The 14,048-nt window shown below is 30.0% G+C and overlaps 1 protein-coding gene across 3 annotated transcripts in view; it reads left to right on the top strand.

The window, feature by feature from the left end:
- Hmgcr (HMG coenzyme A reductase) overlaps nucleotides 1–14,048 on the top strand; it is a 39,134-nt gene that overhangs the window by 6,648 nt on the left and 18,438 nt on the right. Inside the window, exon 1 of one of the 3 annotated variants that reach the window (XM_083049659.1) lies at nucleotides 11,522–11,844. The exons of 1 other annotated variant lie outside the window; for it this stretch is intronic. The gene's annotated coding sequence lies outside the window, so the exon portion shown is untranslated. Of the gene's footprint in view, nucleotides 1–11,521; nucleotides 11,845–14,048 lie in introns of those variants that run through there. One more of the 3 variants, XM_083049657.1, reaches the window with a different exon arrangement.

Raw genomic sequence — 14,048 nt, 5'->3', positions numbered from 1 at the left:
TCGGGGAAGAAACGAATTATATTCAATTTGAAATTTTTTTAAAAATAATACAAAGAGAAACTGTTGTCGTTGCTGACAAAATTATTTGAGTGCAAATTAAAATTATGGTAAAATAAACTGTCTTAGAAAAATCAAACGCTTACATGTTGTTTTTAAGTAAATATATTTCAATATGCTATTTTTCTTTCATTAATTGTTAATTAGCTTTTTACTAATCAAATTTATACCCACAAAGCTATATATTAAAGAATTCGCTTCTATCAGATTATCATTTTGATATTATTATTCTAAAGTACTTTTTTAAGTCGTTTTCTTTAAAAGCAAACGAAAATTAAAGTTCGAATAAATGGTTCTCAAAATCTACCCGCACTAAAAACTAGCAACGTGAAAAAAATATGATAAAGTATCGCAATAAATGATTGATCGATTCGCTTATATTGCTTAACTTTTATGGTTTATGGTTTTTTATGTGCCATTTAATTTAATTCTGATAAAGAGTAAAAAACAAGTAATAATTGAGAAATATAAAGATATGTCCGTTTAGGATATTTATATTAATTTGATACATTTTTCTTATATATATACTCTCTCACACACAAGGTCTGGGTGAAAAGAAACGAGAATGATCACATAACTCCTGTCCCACACAAAAAAATGTTTTATAAAACACATGTTTGTGTAGAGTGATTTGTCACGAATTTTTTCATACTAATTTTGTGATATTTTATTTCGTTTTCTATTTAATAAGCGTTAGAATAAATGATTGTTTTCCCGTTTTATCATAGAAAATGTATGATGAAAATAATTCCAAGAATTCTAATAGAATTTAAAAAGAAAAAACCAGATTCAAATTCTTTGGCCGATTTGAGAAAAAAATTAGGTTACACTCCAGACTTTTTAACATATGTCTATATAATTTCTTTATCACTTCTTTACCCAATTTTGTTAAAAATTTAATAAATAAGCGTTGCCTCAAATGTCGATCATATTTCTGTAATAAACCGGAAAAACAATCATTATAAGATCTGAGATGGAAAACGAAGTAAAATATTATAAAACTCGTGTAGAATCACTTTATATAATCATGTTTTTCATATTTTTTGTGTGAACGGAAAGTTGCGTAGTCTTATTTTTTTAGCTTCGATTAATGTTCGATTTTTTTTTTCAAGCTTTAGAAAAGGTATGCAAATGTATCTAAATTGTTGAATCAAATGTGAACATGTGGCTTGTTAGAGGTACAAATATCCGAGCCATAAAACCGAAGAAGAAGAAAAAATGTAAGCATGAGAATGATACATGCTATTCAATGCATATAAGGTTATTATCGTTATTTATAATTTGCAATCTAACATTTTTTAGAGAACGAATAATCGTCGCACGTGTTATTGTGATAAAAACAAAAAATAGATGTGACTTATATAAGAAATATGTTCAAAAAGTTTTCGCGTGGTTCGGAGAATGATTTTCATCATTTTCAATTTTATTATATTTTGTCAGAGTACTTAGGGTTTCAAAATTCGCGCTTTCAGATACCCTATATTCTTCAAATGATGATCGTTTCTTTAATTTAAAAATTAAAGTTGTACAAAAAACTAGTTTAGTTTTACTTATTTATATATTCTACACACACACACACACACACACACACACACACACATATATATATATATATATATATTGTTGCGCCCGTCGTGTTACGTCCCTAAAATTCATCCCTATTGAAATTGCATCTGTTGGGAAGATCGTCCCCGAATGCGTTGCTTGGAGGGATGTTTATCAACAAAGACAGCCTTTGTGAGATTTTCGAATCGCTATGAACCTTCTTTATTCACTAGCGCTCAAAATAATAACGCTCTCGTAGATAACAAAATAGCTTTAATAATAACAGAAGGCAGATGCAATTTCAATAGGGATGAATTCAATAGGGAGGTGCATATTATGTATAGAATATATAAATAAGTAAAATTAGTTTTTTTACGATTTTAAGTTAAAAAAACGATCGATATTTGAAGAATATATCTGAAAGCGTGAATTTTGAAAAAAAAACCTCTGGAAAATACTCTGACAGAATATAATAAAATTGAGAAAATGAGAATATCTCATATTCTCTAAGCAAAACTTATTTTGAACATATTTCTTATATAAATCACATCTATTTTTTATGTTTTTGTCATCATAATAATACTTGATGATCACTCGGAATAAGAGAAATGTCAGACTGCAAAATTTAAAATTTTTTTTTATTAATGTCGATAAAGGTTAAAAACTCAACATCTCATATCTTTCTCCTGAAAATTATTGGCGAGCATCATTGAATCATCACCGTCAATCAAAATTGCATCACGTATAACGTGTCGTTGAAATATAATTTAATAGAGAAGAGAGCAGAGCGGATGATCGGAATGAATGATGACGCGATGAGTAGCAAGAACAATTGCGATTTCATCGAACGTATATATACTTAATATATTTTCATTCGCTTTGACGACTTCCTACGTTATAATTTCGTTTGGCGAAGCCGAGGAATTTCCGGCGAAATTTATACACGTATATATTCGACTGCTGATTGTGAGAATAACCGGGAATCGGCGGCACGTGCGAAACATAAACAGTTTGGAAATGCGTTCGAAATTTATGAGGTTCCTCGCGATCGAGAGAAGAGAAATGCGTTTTTTTTTTCGCACAGAGAACAAGTCATTTTTTTCTCTCTCATTATTCGCCGTCGATTTAATTTTCGCATCGCTGAAGGAGAAGCACCGTTGATACATCTCAATAATACTCTCCTAAGAAAATAATCCAATTTCTTAACTCTCTTCGGACTTTTGTACGGCGTGTTAGATTTATTATAGCAACATTATACATATATTTTTACAGCGACGTATCGCGAATGCTATATGCAAGGAATCCATTTGCAGCGTCCGATGATAGCATCGCAATAATCGACGCGATAATAGAAAGCGAAGTAGCGATTTCTATTTGGAATGCGCGCGAGTAACGAGACATATCGATAGATAATAATTTTCGTATAGGCGGACCAGCCTTTCCCGACGTCAGCGATTACATTGTTTTTCCCGTGATAAAAACCGCGCGCGAATTGATCGAAAAAACAACGTATCGGCCCGGATGTAGTTGCTTCATCGATGCGTAATCATCGTGTAAACTATAAACTCGCAGAACGGACGCCGATTTTATTCGTTATTTGCACGACGACGGGTTTCTCTCGCTTTCCAACTACCATGCTGCATTTTTACGGCCGCGCACTTTGATGAAACAGACGCTGTGTTACAATGCTGCGGTTTTTTTCAATCTTGAAGAGTATAGGATCGCACGCCTTTATTATCGTTACATATATATTTTTTTTATTAAAAAAAGAAGGGAAGAGCACTATCATAATTTAGAAGGGAATAATAATAATGATTAACACCCTTTTTTTCGATAAAAATTTTTCGCTAAAAATAAATTCCACGAACACTACGAGTTGCATATACTAAGTATCCTCACTCACAAAATTTTCCTTTCCATAGCAATTTTTTTATCGAAATAAAAAAATTATTCTCTGAATACATACACACATATACATACACAGAGAGAATTTTTTCTTAGAATTTACCCTGAAAATCATGGTAATCGTGGGACAGTATGGTACGGAAAGAATTTTAGGAGAATTTCTCTGATTAATATTTATCACAATAAAAAATAATATCTATCACAATAAAATATAAAATGTTTGATTAATTTTACTAAACTGTATAGCAAAATTAATCAAACATATTTTATATTTTATTGTGTATAGATATTATTATTTTTATTGTAAAATATTAATCAGAGAAATTCTCATAAAATTCTTTCCATAACAAATTGTCCCACGATTACCATGATCTTCAGGGTAAATTCTAAGAGAAAATTCTCTCAGTGTATGTATCCGTTTTCTAAACAATGTTACAATACAAAATTTTATTAATAATATTTAATAATTAAAATATTGATGTGCATATGGAATATTTTCAATTATGCGAATCGAGATAAATCATTGAAAAATAGCATCTTTTTAATTCTGCAAATGCGCGTCACCGGACGATAAATTGACCGAATATCAATGTTTAAAGAAAGTTGAAATATCGTGTATTTACTAAACATTTATATATCAAAAGGAATGTTTAAGACTTGAGATATCTATTCTAATGCGCATACATCATACGTCATGCGTCATACGTTTGCAGAAGTGTACCCCAATTGTCTGGATGCATAATAATAAGCAATCTTCTGCTAAAAGACATTCGAGATGACGCATATGCGGATGACGTATCAATGGGGAAAGTGTCATTACTTATTTAAAACAAATTACGGGTGCAAAAGGGCAAATCGAGCGGCCGGAACCTTCGTAGCAGCGCGAAAGCATAGGGGAAAGAGATTTCAAGGAATTCAAAGTGTTTTTCTCTCGAATAGTATATTCGCGAGAAGTCTCAAAATCCGTTCGTCGAGCAAACACAAAAAAAAGGAAGCTGACAATGAAATTTCGTCAGCACGCACACAAATACAGGGTGAAAAAGTGCGGCCAAATTTTTCTCTTTTTTCACTTTAATGAACTTGGCTTGAATGAAAATTTATGCCTATAGTAGATTAACGCTAAAAAATATTATGTTGAGGCGAGCAAACGCACTTAAAATTGCAACAAATCGAACAAAAAAAAATAGAAATAGAATTTCTATAATACATTAGAAGCATAGAATTTGCTTGAACAAGCACATATTACTGAAAAGTTCGAATATTATTTTTGTAATAATTTTTTAGTGTCATCATCTGTTGCTAACGAATTTTTATTTTGGATCGTTTATTTTTTTGGAACGTTTGCTCGCCTCAACATAGTATTCCTAAGATTTAATCTACTAGTCATAAACTTTTATTTAAGCAGTTATTTAGCTAAATTGGGGATGATGAAAAAAGGAAAGATTTTTCTATGGAACTGGTCGCACTTTTTATTTCGTATTCCATTTAGGAAACTGAGATTAAATTCAAGAACGTGTATGATTTATTTCTGAATGAATTCTTCGATTTTCAAGAATTTTTTTATGTAAATTTATTAAATAACTTATTGAAGAAATGTTTATACGGAGATAGGCAAAGCGGGCTAATTCGAGGCCAGGCGCGTAAAATATATTCTTTCCGAGGGGTGTCTCACCGTCGCAATATATGTACATTTTTTCTGAAATTATGCATTACTTCGCATTACTTCGCATTGATTTACAAGCATAAAACAATAACCCAGACAAGATTAAAACGTCTTAAAAAGTAAAAATAATTTTGTTATGACATTTTTTAAATATATATTTTACTAAATATTATAATTTATGAAATCATTAATATTTGATATTTAATTTGTTCAGATTTCTAATTTTATTTATATTTTGTGTGTTTAAGTTTATATAAAAGAAATTTTTATTAAAAATTTCTGAATTTTTAATTAGTTTAAAACAAGAGATTTTTTAAAACTTATAATTGAGAACACATAACTTTTTGTTATATCTTTATTATAATATAATAGTTTAATTTAGGTGTTCTCCAACTAAATATTTGCAACATTAATTTTTTTTAAATATTAATTTTAAATTTTTTGCATATTACATTGGTACTATATGATTTACAATAATATCTCACAAATTTATTTTTCTTAACCTTTTTCTTTTTATAATTATTCTAATTACATTTTTCTTACTAAATTAAACAGTACTAATATTTAAATATTGTATTTTATTTTAAAAAAAGAAAAAAATTAACATTATTACACGCATTCTGTCACATTATACTTAGACCGACTTAGACTTATACGGAATTACATAAATTCTCAGTAATTCGCAATACATGTACAAATTTTTGATGAGTGACACCCCTCGATTCTTTCCTTTCATATATTATTTATTGAACAATGGTCCCAAATTTTTGGACTATCTGTCAAAAAATATATAGATCGATAGAACGTGAATAGAAGTAAATTCGTGCGAACATCCATCGTAAAACATATGAGATACACGTTAGATGCCCGTAAAGAGGGGCCTCTTTCCCCATTCTAATGAAAATATATATAATGAATATTAAATGTACACAATATGATACTCTTATCCTTTTTTCCTATTTCATTTTTTTTAAACTCGATCTGATGTTCGATTTTAACGGTTCTTTTTTCTTTTGCTTGACGGAGCTGAACAATTTTGCATTGCTCATTGTCAATTCTATCGCTATCGCTTGACTGCATTTCTTGTGTCCTAATGCGCTTACAAATTTGATCGCGAAAGCTTATCGCTAATCGCTGTGACAGTCGGACAACTTTGTGGTAGATTGCATACATTGTTACGTTCGCGTAATGTTAATCGGATTGGAAAAAATAAGAGGCGGGAGATTTAATATTCTGTATTTATTTAGGATTTGCTATTCTACTTATTGTTGTGTGCCCTCGGGTAAGGCACTGGGATCGTGCGGGATCGGATTAGGAGTTAGGGTGTTGCGAGATATATACAAAAAGTATTTTTATACACTGAAAAAAATATTTGTGTAAAATTACATGATTATGCTGACAAGGGACATCAACTGTCCGGAACCGATTTGATTCTTCTTCAAAAATTTTTTTATTTTGAAAAAAAAAATTAAGTGATGGGGGTATTAAAAAAAAAATAAAAATAAAAAAATTTTGTTCATATAACTTTAAAGTACTCTTCAAGCCATTAAAATTTGTTGTACGTCTTTTTTCTACCTCTTACAGTTTACCAGATATTCGATTCTAAAGAAAAATACCGTTTTTCTTTAAAGGGGTGTTTCACCCCTTAAAACTCAATATCCGCACATATAAAAAAATACGTGTCTTTTAGATTTGTGTATTTAACAACATATTTGAAGAAGAATCAAATCGGTTCCAGACAGTTGTGACATGTCCCTTGTGAGTTTTTTTTTCGATCCAGCATAATCATGCAATATTATTTTTATATATGGAAGATTACAGATTATATGTAATTTCATATAAAATATATATTTTTACAATTGAAAATATTCCACTGAACATATTATAGTAATATTTTACATTAACATGTATATTTTTACTATAAAAAATATGGAGAAAAAATTGCAGCGATGATTAGGTGATTTTTCCTGTTTTGAAAAAGTAATTTCCATGTAAGTAATTTTTTTCAGTGCATATATCAGGATTTCTATACATTAATTAGTTTTTTTTATTAAGTCTGCTCTTTATTAAACATTTAAAATAAACTTTATACTTGTCTCACTTATTTGATTCAACTCATTAACTCTTTAATCGCGACGGTTTTGCATTTCTACGCGACTATTTATATGTATGCTTCGAGTTTCTTTAATCGCGACGGTTTTGCATTTCTACGCGACTATTTATATGTATGCTTCGAGTCACTATTATCTCGTTAGAGACAAGCGTCAATTCCTCAATTAGTTTACTACTGAATGCATTTCGATTTTCGTTGAGTGATTTCGTTTTAAAATAGCGACGGCGATATGATAACGATTACGTTCGACTTAACGACCGCGTTTTATGGCTATGGTTTTAGTCAGTGACTGCGATTATTTTTTAGCGACTTCGTTTTTGTTTATGATCGATTACCGCAAACGCGTTCGTTGTTCGGTTTTTATAACCGAAATTTGGGGCCTTTGATCAGAAGGGATGCCAGATGACAGACCCTATCGATCAAAGTCCAGATGTAAGCGAAGATGATTCAAAATCCACTTTCTTCGCTTGCACTTTTGTAATTTTTCGGCTTGCCACGTGTTGTTCGCTGCATTTGCGTTTTCGTTGTCACGGTTGTTGCCATGTGCAAATTATAATAAAATTATAAGTTATAACTATTTGGGGCTATAACATTACACGGAGAGAATTTTCTATTAGAATTTACCCTGAAAATCATAGTAATCGTGGGACAATATGGAATGGAAAGAATTTTATGAAAATTTCTCTGATTAATATTTATCACAATAAAAATAATAATATCTATCACAATAAAATATAAAACATGTTTGATTAATTTTACTAAACTGCATAGTAAAATTGCAGAAGTGTACTCCAATTGTCTGGATGCATCATAAGCAATCTTCTGCTAAAAGACATTCGAGATGACGCATATACGGATGACGTATCAATGGGGAAAGTGTCATCATTTATTTAAAACAAATTACGGGTGCAAAAGGGCAAATCGAGCGGCCGGAACCTTCGTAGAAGCGCGAAAGCATAGGAGAAAGAGATTTCAAGGAATTCGAAGTGTTTTTCTCTCGAATAGTATATTCGCGAGAAGTCTCAAAATCCGTTCGTCGAGCAAACACACAGAAAAGGAAGCTGACAATGAAATTCCGTCGGCACGCACACAAATACAGGGTGAAAGAGTGCAGTCAAATTTTTCCCTTTTTTCACTTTAATGAACTAAATAATGGCCTTAATGAAAATTTATGCCTAGTAGATTAACACTAAAAAATATTATGTTGAGGCGAGCAAACGCACTTACAATTGCAACAAATCGAACAAAAAAAAATAGAAATAGAATTTCTACATTAGAAGCATAGAATTTGTTTGAGCAAGCACATATTACTGAAAAGTTCGAATATTATTTTTGTAATAATTAAACTGCAAATAACTAAACTGCATAGTAAAATTAATCAAACATGTTTTATATTATATTGTGATATATATTATTATTATCCAATGTTGCTAGCAATTGTTGTTCTCCCGAACGATAAATGACATTCAATCAAATGTCAGAGAAGATTTGTGAACTCGAGACCTTTACATTTGGAGAAGAATAAAATTTTTCGAAAAGATTCGGGGACGAAAGAGATTTCGTTAAAATGGAAATAACGATATTCGAATAATAATCCGACAAGTAGAGGAAATCTCTTGACGAGTATAATAATGACCGAGAAATTTGCAGTTTTAAGATGGTATAAGAATAAAGATTACCAGACGCACAATAGCCGCGTTATTTCTTTCGTCTTCGAAATTGTCAAAAGTTCTAATGCAAAAATATCAAAATTACAATAGTAGGGATCTGGACCGAAACAAAATTAGGGTTCGGTTTCGCTTACGGTTTAATAAAATATTTAATAACTGTTCCGATTCCAGTTTCGGTTTTTTCAGTTACGGTTCCGGTTTTTTAAATTTTTACTTTTCGTTTTTCTGATTATATTAATTTCTAAATTATATTACTTTAAAAAATTATTATTAATTTTTATGACATAAATAAACAACACTTTATATTGTACATGCAATGAAAATTATTTATATATATCTATATTATATACATATATATATACATATATAACGAAAAACATACTATCCTCACAGCTATCTGCTATCGTTATTGCGATAATACATGTATTTCAGGATATTTTTAAAATAATTTATTTTTAATTGTATTGCACGTCAAGGAGGCAGTTATCACGATATTTCCGTCATTTAAAAATTGAAAAAAATACCGAAAATAATTTAACGGTCCGGTTATGGTTCCGCTGTTATAAATTTAATAGAATTTCAATACTGTTTACGGTTTCGATTCTACTAAAAAAACGATTATGGAACGGTTATCGATTTTGGTTCCGGTTCGGTCCGGGTCCCTGCACAATAGTTTGGGATCAAGGTAAACAAAATAGCGGGGTATATAAAAGAAACTACTGAATTTATTCTAAAGCTGAAGATCTTTTGCACAAATCTTTGACTTTTGTCACACACTACCTTCTCGCATTGTTATCCTTACCGTCATTTTTTCCTCCCCGCCCCCTCTCTCTCTCTCTCTCTCTCTCTCTCTCTCTCTCTCTCTCTCTCTCAGCATCCATGACACTAGTTTTGATAATTTTAAAGTTATACAACATTAAACTTAAAAAATTATATATGAAGAATTCGCGAGCTGAAATAATACCTATACTTATAATTATGTATGCACATACATCGATCTCACTCTTTTGTTTATTAATTTTTACAGTGGACATACATTTGCAATTATAATCATAAATTAATAAGATGAGATTTTAATTTTTTAAGAATTTAGTAAGGGTCTCAATGTGAAACACAAACTTAAATTTAAACCGGCTAAAAAAAAGCCAGACGCGAATGTAGTGCGTCATAATTAATTTTTCATCGAAACCGATTATATGCACAAGGCACAATTTCCTTTGGTCCGATACCGAGTAATTAAAATAAATCTCTATCGAGAATTTCTGATTCAGCGACTTTGCCTCGATATTTTTCTCGCGAGATTTATTGAAATAAAAATCTGCATCTAGCTCTTTCTAGCCCGTTAAAATTTAAATTTGTATTTTAAATTTTTTATTCGTATAACTTATATATCTTTATTGTTATTTATAAAAAAATTAAAATTGAGTACCTATTATTATAATTTATATTGAATTGTAATATAACAACAAAAGATGTAAAATTTTTTCGCATTAAACTTCAAAATAAATTAATTATTGTAATTTCGCGTTTGCCATCACTCATATTCAATAGTATAAATAAAATATAATATATCAACAAACGAGCAAAAATGTGTAAAAACAAACTCTGTCTAAAAAAAGAACAAGTTTTAAACTTAAAATTTGCATTTCAGAGAATACATTATTGATTTAACTCGAAGAACACTTTTAGAAGTTTTACTGATAATATTTTAGTTATCTGAAAATTGTTAATATTAGTTACATTGCGATTTTCTTGGTCTTTTAAACTCGAAATAAGAGACTCGAATACGGTTTAGATTACGTTTTACGTTTACTGAATAAATTACTCTACCTATTGTATTGCAATATAAAACATTGTATATGTAATGACTGCTATTTACAACCAACAATAAATTATAGAAAATTATTGTGGGGTTGGAATTAAATTTCAAATATTTAAACAAGTTTAAACATAGTCATAAATTATTTATCTGATATAAACTGTCAGGAATATTGCAAATATCTCTTTTTAACCTTGATTTTCGGGTTTTTATACGTCATGTTCGAGAAACACAAACGTCAAATAATATATCTCTGAATATCTTCCTGTATCGGAATAAAAGTACACATAGAGATATATATAGGAATATGAGATTTTTTTTTATAACATATGTATATAGTCTCCTGAATCAAAATAATCTCTCAAAAACTTGATTTTTTAAATTTTCATTTGAACTTTTATACAAGCAATATAATACTTCTATGATTTAAATTGGCACCGATTAATTAACACTAAGATAAGGTCTAAATCTTGCCATAAACAGAATGTTTTATGTATTTTCGATCGAATATTTAACCGCTGTACAAAAATTAGATCCAAACGAAGATAATCCGCTTGAATATGTTCGTTATCGCCCCCATTCATGGGAACGGACATTCTAACAATACAATACAAAAAGCGCGTATGTAAAATATTCGCGCGCCAAGCGAGGGTATGAACACCGAGCGCGGTCAAACACGAACACAGTCGAGTGCGGCCGAGCGCTTACGGAAACAGCGGTAATATTAAGCGCGCTCGGGGCAAACGTCAGTCAGTCGATCGGTGCGCGTCGTGTCGAATAGAAGGGGAGTTTACGTCTCGCACGCAAGAACGAGTCGCATAGCCTCAGCTATTAGTTTTACCATGTGGTAGCCGGTGACCATATTTACAGATATTTTATTTTTTGTTAATATTGAATATATATTTTATATTTATATATATAGATTATTATTCGTTAATAATTCGTTAATTTGCGCGCGCCGCGATAAAGAGTGTTCCTAGAAACTGAAAATAATATTTTGGCATCGCCAGACAGCTGACAGCACGTGCGTGACATTCCAAGCCAAATATTCCAATTCTATTTTCAAATCAAGGTACGTTTTATTTAATTTTGATTGGTTATTGTCCTATTATGATATTTTTTTCCATTTGACATTCGATATTTATATCCAAACATCTTGCTCAATACTTTATTGTCAATGCTCCAATGTATTGTATATATATTATTTGGTTTATTTTCGTGCCAAAAAATATGCGAAAATATAAAATTTTTTTTTTTTTTTTTGTATATTTTTCTAAAGTTGTGTTTAATACATATATAATTAATCATTCAAATGATGATTAAACATTTACTAAAATTAAAAAGGAATCTTTAGTTCAAAGGAATCTTTAGTTTACAAAGCAGAACTATTATTTATTATATCTGGTACTTTCAGACGTGAAATCGACATTCTCTTACATCTGACAATAAAAACCCACTTTTATATCAGCAAGTTAGTGCAGTTTGATTTCAATAAATAAATAAAAAATTTTATTTAATACATAAAAAAAGAAATAGAAATTAAATTAAATAATTATAAATCAAGCGATATACATATATTTAACAAGATAAATTATGCTGAATCAAAATTAAACAAAAATATTCGAATGCGAAAATAATTTGTTTTTAGTGAAAGTTTGATGTCACACATCTAAACTTCTTAATTTTAATAATCTCTCTCTCTCTCTTTCTTTCTCCAATTAAAACTTAAATCTATGTTAAAGTTTCATTTGGATAGTACAAAATTTTAAACATTTGCATTTGCATGTTTTACGTTCTTTATACAATGATTTTAAATATTTTAATAATGTTGAAATTAGATAAAAACTTTTTATGTGAAAATAGAATATAGCAATAGAATGTAGCAATGGGTAATTTAATTTTTCTCTCTCAAAAGACATTTTTAAGAAATATAGGGAGTGAACATTTGATCAAGATAGTAATCGAAAAAAAGAATGTAATGATGAATAAAATGATTCAGTAACATCTTATTCAATTAATAGTCAGTAATAATGCTAATAATAAAAAAATGATAGAAACAATTGCAAAAAGTCAATCATGTCATAACATAGGAAATTTTTTTAAATTTTATTCTTTTCTTGGCTCTCGACCGACTGTCGTCCACTTATGGCTAAAAGCATCGCTTTCTCGTTGAGATCCAACGATCGTCTATTCTCTGAAATAGAAATTACATAACTGATCTGATATACAGAAATAAAAAAAAAAGATATTAGTTATTACAATTGTGAAATTGATCTCGAAATTTTATTTATTTTAATAGTCAATAAATTCGTCAATTTGCGAAATTTTGTCAATAAAGATTTTACAATTTGTAATGTTTAAAACAGTTTGTTTTAAATTATACGGATTTGCATACATACAAACAAATATCGCATGAGAAAATGTATCGGAGTTTAAGTTTTGTACTCATTGTCAGATTTCCAATCTACGAGTATCTCGTATAAGAAGAGTCCATTGTTATAAGATCCCAAGGTAGCCAGGATTTCTAGGACTTTCATTACGATCCAAGGACACGCGTTTGAATTATCTATATTTCATCATTTCACGTTGCATGCGAATCAATTCTTAATATGCTATTTATTAACCGCTGCAGCGTCACAATTTGAAAAAATACGAAAAAAAGAGAAAAAAAAGCTAGCAGACGCTTCGAAACACGTTATGTATTGGCGAAGAAAGTAAATTTCGTTTACTTGAAGGTTACCCGGTCGCGAGAGAGAAACGTATCGTATGGAAAAAGTGAACACAACGCGAGGAAGCGACGCGACTGAAGCGTTGCATTAATACGAGAAGAGAAGTGAACGTTCCTGAAACGCGAAAGAATAAAGAAAGTAGCGACACGTCCTCGACGTGTTTAGAAAAGTGTAGTCATTTCACCTCTAAATGCACAACACAGTTGACGAAAATTGACAGAAATGTAAAATATAAAAAAAAATAGAACTCGCGCACTTTCTCTCTCGATTACGATATTGGAGAGATTGAATTAAAAAGAATGTCGTTTTATTTTTGTTAGAATTTATCGACGATCAACATCAGAAGATAAAATTATTCTATCTACGTCCCAATCTCGGTTTACTTTTTATTTGCATGATGCAATTGTAGACTTTATTTTTGCGCAATATAATAAATATAACTAATATGTAATATAAGCTGATATGTATATAAATATTCATTGTCGATGATAATGTCATCTATAATTATTATATGCGTTGCACAATATTATCAATAATAATAATTTTT

This window comes from Prenolepis imparis, unplaced genomic scaffold, assembly GCF_030444845.1.
Source record: "Prenolepis imparis isolate NDT839.2.m4 unplaced genomic scaffold, iyPreImpa1.0 SCAF_11, whole genome shotgun sequence".
NCBI classification, from domain to species: Eukaryota; Metazoa; Arthropoda; class Insecta; order Hymenoptera; family Formicidae; genus Prenolepis; species Prenolepis imparis.
The sequence above is the reverse complement of the archived record's forward strand: the minus strand, read 5'-3'. Positions and strand labels throughout refer to the sequence as shown.